Source organism: Mastomys coucha, chromosome X (assembly GCF_008632895.1).
Source record: "Mastomys coucha isolate ucsf_1 chromosome X, UCSF_Mcou_1, whole genome shotgun sequence".
Lineage (NCBI taxonomy): Eukaryota > Metazoa > Chordata > Mammalia > Rodentia > Muridae > Mastomys > Mastomys coucha.
Genome location: NC_045030.1, coordinates 16,384,776 through 16,390,927, shown reverse-complemented (window position 1 = coordinate 16,390,927; position 6,152 = coordinate 16,384,776).

The window sequence follows — 6,152 nt, the reverse complement described above, 5'->3', positions numbered from 1 at the left end:
GTGTGTGTGTGTGTGTGTGTGTAGCCTGGTGACTATTGGTCTAACTTATTTGTGGTGGTGTGAGCAATCAAATGACAACTACTTGAGAGAGCATTTATGAACAAAAATAAAACATGCTTTAAAGTGATAGCACCATAAGCACAATATGCAAACACATACACATAGGAATTGATACCTGTAAAACATAAAAATACAGGGAGTTTAAAAATCATTATTGAAGCAAAAGGTCCACAACTAGAAGGAAAGTAAACAACAGTTGCTGCTGTTTCATTTCAACTAACTTTAAAATTGCAATATAGGTTATGCATCAAATTTCCCTGTGTCACAAATAGAAATAATTTGTAGGGGCTAGAGAGATGTTTCAGGGATTCAGAGCACTTTCTGTTCTTGCTAAGGATCCATGTTTGATTCCCATCACCTATATAGTGGCTCACAACCATTTTTAACTCCATTTTCAGGGCATCCCATACTCTCCAAGGGTGATAGACACCTATCACACACACACACACACACACACACACACACACACACACACACACACATTCAAGTAAAGCACCCCTATGCATATAATAAATAAATCTTTCAAAAAACATTTGCAGCATTTCAGTATAGTTTATTTGTATCTGAAACAAATGCCTGTGTGTAGATTACTTTATATAAATTTTATATTTATATATGTATATGTATTATACATATATATTTATGGTACATATATGTGTGTATACACATAAGAACTATCCCTCTGAATGTTGGGATATGAGTAATAAACATTGTAAAGAATATAATAAGGATTTAAAACATAAAGGAAATGGTTATAAATACAACACAGGACTGTGGTTTTCGAATGAGGGAAGATGTAGAAATAGAAGTCAAAGAAGGACAAAGGTGATTGTCAAGAGAAACAGAACAAATGTATTTTAGGCGGATAGCCCTTTATGCTTTCTAGGCTGTAGCCCAGAGCAGCTGCTTTCCCAGGGAGTGCTCAGGCCAAGGCTAGAGGTTGCCAAGCAGTTTCACTGTCCCAATTTCCTTTTCCCTTGGCGATTCTTCTAGCTGGAGCATATCCTGAGATGATCTTCTCTTATTTGGATGGTAAGACCATAACTTCAGAAGCTGATAGTAATATACCTGTAAGCTTTATGTCCTGGAAGAAAGAGAAAATAGCCAGATTGTTGATAATACACACTCAAATGCACACAGTGAGGATTAAGATTTTATGGGAACAACAGGGAATTTATTTCTTAAACACTGTAATTGTGAAAATTTCCTGAACAACAGATATCATGGGAGGGAAAGGAAGAACAATATGGACAAATTGGTAGGCATTAAAATTTTATTCTTTTTAATTTAAAACTTTTTTATTAGATGCTTTCTTTATATACAATATCTCCTTTCCCAAGTTCCCCTCCAAAAGAAAAAAGAAAAAGAAAAGAAAAGAAGAAAAAAATAAAAATAAAAAAACCCAAAAACTAAAACAATCTCCTATTTCCACCCCCTCCCCTTTCCAATCCCACTTCCTGGCCCTGGCATTCCCCTACACTGGGGCATAGAACCTTCACAGGGCCAAGGGCCTCTCCTCCCATTAGTGACTGACTTGGTTATCCTCTGCTATACACATGCTGCTGGAGCCATGAGTCTCCCCCATATGTACTCTTTGGTTAGTGTATTAGTCCCTGGGAGCTCTGAGGGTATAGTTAGTTCATACTGTTGTTCATCCTAAGGGGCTGCAAACCCTTCAGCTCCTTGGGTCCTTTCTCTAGCTCCTTCATTGGGGAGCAGGTAAGAAGTTGTAGAGACTAACTATGGAGCAGAGACTAAAGGAAGTACAATCCAGAGACTGCTCCACTTAGGAATCCTTCCCATATTCAGTCATCAAACCCAGACACTACTGTGGATGCCAGCAAGTGCTGGATGACAGGAGCCTGATATAGCTGTCTCCTGAGAGGTTCTGAGAGTACCCGACTAATACAGAGGTAGAGGCTCACAGCCATCCATTGGACTGGGTAAAATTTTATTTTTTATTACAAATGTGTTCAAAAGAACTTAAAATGGGATGAAAAGAATATATATTTAATCAGTTCAAAGAATTGATTTTTTTCTATGATGAAGCAAAATTTTTCCATAATACTGTTGACCCAAATTGTCTCCGTATGTAAAGTAGGTGAACTAACTTGAGAGGTCGTTCGAGTTATTTTTAAAAGCATCAGTATGAACTCAGCAGACATATTTTCTGTTCAGGATAAAATTTTGCATATTTTGTATACCCTAGTATCCTACAATAAATCTGATAGGTGCTCCTTCTCAACGTCTCATAATTTATTCATGGAACTTCACACCATCAATCACTGGGGCTTCTTGGCTATAAGCTATGAAACTGCCTCCATGTACTTGAATCCAGGTGAAATCAAGTTCTTTTTTTTCCTGTTAAGCTATCCACAACCAGAAAGCCGAGACTAATACTTGACCGCAGTTACCCAGCAGGAAGTTCAGATTCCATTTTTTCTTACTTGTTGTCTTTTGAAGGGAATCACTTCATCATTTCTTCTCATATGATGTCACACCTCTCAAGTGAAAGGTCAGTGGCTTGGACAATTCAGGGAACCCAGTTCGGTGGTTATGTTACAAAATGGTGGCTTACTTGTCTCTGCAACTGATAGGTGAGTGGGACTCAAAATAGTCAGTAGCTGAGGTCTGATTTGTCTATAGGAGCCAGTTGGAATGAAGCCAAACATGTCTTTATAGCCTGGTCTCACCCTGGATCCCTCCTTTGCTGGTTAACTATCCCAAACACTACTGAAAGAGTTCCCTGTTTTATCTCTCTGGTTTGGTTATTATGCAGGTGTTCATGCTTGTATTTCAGTCAGAGATGCTCATTTCTCCAAGGGAGTATAGCTGAGCAAATGTGGCCTCCTAACAATTCCTTTATTTAAATTATACAATACCCATTTCTTTTAAAAAAATCAATTGAGAATTTCATACATGTACTTTGATATATTTCCTCTTCAATTGTCCCTTTTCTACCCCCTCTTCCTTACTCATTTTTTTTTTAAAAAAAATCAATTGAGAATTTTATACATGTATTTTGATATATTTTCCCCTTCAATTGTCCCTTTTCTACCCCCTCTTCCCTACTCAATATTGTATCCTCCTCTTCTTTAAAAAAAAATATTAAGTCCAATATTTGCTTCTCATATGCTCTTGGATTTGTGGCTTTCCACTAGAGTGTGGTCAATCTGCCAAGGGCCACAGTCTTAAAGAAAACAAGCTTTTCCTCTCCCAAAAGTGGTTTCTTGTCCAGAGTTTATCATTTAGTGGGGAGGGCTTCAGGCCTATCTCCTTTGTCTCTTAGGGCATTCTATCTGTCTTGAACTTTACTAAGTGTGGTGGTTTGAATAGCAATGGACCACATAGAATCTTGTATTGGAACATTTGGCCCATAGGGGATGCACTATTAGGAGGTGTGGATCAGTATAGCACCCAGTGTAACATACAGTCCCCTTCTCCTGCCTGCAAATCAAGATGTAGAACTCAGCTCCTCTAGCACCGTGTCTGCCTGCATGCTGCCATGTTTCCCACCACTGTGATGATAGACAAAACCTCTGAAACTGTAAGCCAGCCCAGCATTTGCCTGTATCAAGAGTTGCTGTGGTCATGGCATGGTGTCTCTTCACAGCAAAGAAAACACTAAGACACTATTTTTTTTGCATGCTATTACACCACTGTGGGTTCAAATGTGCAATCGCTTTCTAGTGTTCAGAAAACAGTTTTCTTATATCCATCTAGCATCTAGGACTCTTACAGGCTTTCCATTCTCTCTTCCTCAATGATCCCTAAGCTTTTGAAAGAGAGAGTGTGATATAGATGTGCCACTTAGGGCCAAGGATTCTGTAGTTTCTTATTCTTTGTATCTTGACCAGCTTTGACTGTTAATTTATCATCTACTGAAATAAAATTTCTCTGATGTGGATTGAGAGATGCACATGGAATAGAATTGAGGACCCACATAAAAGTCTACAGTCTATCAAATCTTTTACAGATACCTATACTTAAAAGCAGCCTCCTCTGACCGACTAGATGAGATCAGTGAGAAAGCTGAGTTGGTAGGAGTAGAATTTATTAGGATCAGGGGTTGGATTAAGGAGTACAAATCAACCATCATTGATATCATGGGTTACCACTTACATCTTATCACCTGTGTACTGTTTCAGTCTGCCTTACTTTCAGAGTATCCCCACGAGTCTTCAAGGTACCTTGCAGTTTACTATTAGTAAGGTATTCCTCTAGATTAAAGTTTTTTCAGAATATGAATTTTGTTTTCAAGCATACTACTCAGACACTTTTTTGATCCCCAACTCTTGAATGAATAAGTGAATTATTAGAGTTATCTATGAAACTAATTCACAATGAAGAATTCATAGTGGTTATTAGGCTACCGATGAAACAATTCTTTAAAATAATACTTCTCAGGATTTACTATGCATAAGGATTTCCTGGGAATCTTATAAAATTACATGTATAAAGGACACAACCTCAGAATCTTGTTAGGTGATACCAGTGTGACATCCTTCATTGAGGATGGAGGTAATCTTAGGGATCAGTGTCCAAAATGTGTCTGATGAAGCAGTTGTTGTGCAGAAATAGGGGGAAGAGTGGCATTTTGTTAAACAATAACAACAACAAAGTTGGAATGCCTAGGGAATAGAATTGAGCATTTTCATTTTAAAAATTACCTTAGGTGATGGGCTGGAAAGATGGTACATGCTGCTCTCCCAGAGGACCCAGGTTTGGTTCCTAGCACCCACATGGCAGCTCACAGCTGTCTGTAACTCCAGTGCTAGGAGGCTCTAAAGCTGTCCTCTGGTTTTCAAAGGCCCTGCCTGAATAGGGTGCACAGATGTACATGCAGGTAAAATACCCACACACATAAAATAAGAATAATTAAATCTTAAAAAAAATACTTCAGGTGCTTTGCATGATTGGAAAAGTAGTCCCTTAGGGAATGGATAGGAGCACAAATTATTTATGGTTTTTGAGCCTTTTTAGATGAGAGGAGTGACTCAGAGGGACACTGTGAAGATGTAAAAACATGTAGCTACATTTTGGTTCAAAGCCATTCCTGTACTTATCATGGAGTTAAGGAAGAGAAAGACAATGGGGTAGTATGTTTTCAACAATCAGTGCCAGTGGTAGCTTTGACTAGCACAAAACATTACTCTCTTTTGTTTTTCTTTTGGTTCTTTTATAGAATTGTTATTCTGGAAAAGCCAAGGTATTAAATAAATCTACATATTATTTTTAACTTCTGAAAGTGTCTTTGCATTTTTATTCCTACTTAAATTTTAAATCACACCACATTTCTTTCTATTGTGCAATCTATGAGAAACAGGGAAATCTTTTTTCTTGGAGTAATAGGACAGAGGTGCAGAGGAGTAGTCTATTAAGCAGGGGTGCTGGAGTCACTGTTATTTCTTTAACAGCTAGCCACCACCACCAAGCAGTGCAACAGCATGAGACCCAATGGTAGAATATAGTCAGCGATCCACTTCAGTCTATAGCTATTCTGGTGTGATATTATTTCAGGCATCAGTGATGGCCAAGGTGAAAGCTTTTCAAATAAGACATTCTGAATGAGATATGCCTCAAGCGTGAGAGTCTGCTGGGAGTAGGTTGGCAGCCATGGTGACAGGTATGAGTTGGGAAACTCAGGCACAGTGAAAATATCACTGAGTCGCCAGAGGCCACAATACAAGCTGGTGGTATGGCTCATATTTGTATTGAAATCTTCTTATTTCCATTTCAGAGAGACAGACAGACTTTGGGCTATTTGATGTCCTTAGTCTTGAAATCATTCTTTGGATACATCAGAGTCCCAGAGTCACATACTCTTGAGTTCTCTCTCTCTCTCTCTCTCTCTCTCTCTCTCTCTCTCTCTCTCTCTCTCTCTCTCTCTCTCTCTTGTTCCCATCTATATAATTGGGAGAGGCTGGGATTTTTTGTCAAGAACATGGAAAGAATTTAAGAATTTTCAGGTTATTCCACTTGAGAAAGATACTTCTCAAATAGACATTTGATTTGTGATTTTTCTACTTTCATTATATATGAAAAGAAAGCTAGAGGAGACTCTGATCCAGCCCATATGATTATTTCTCTCA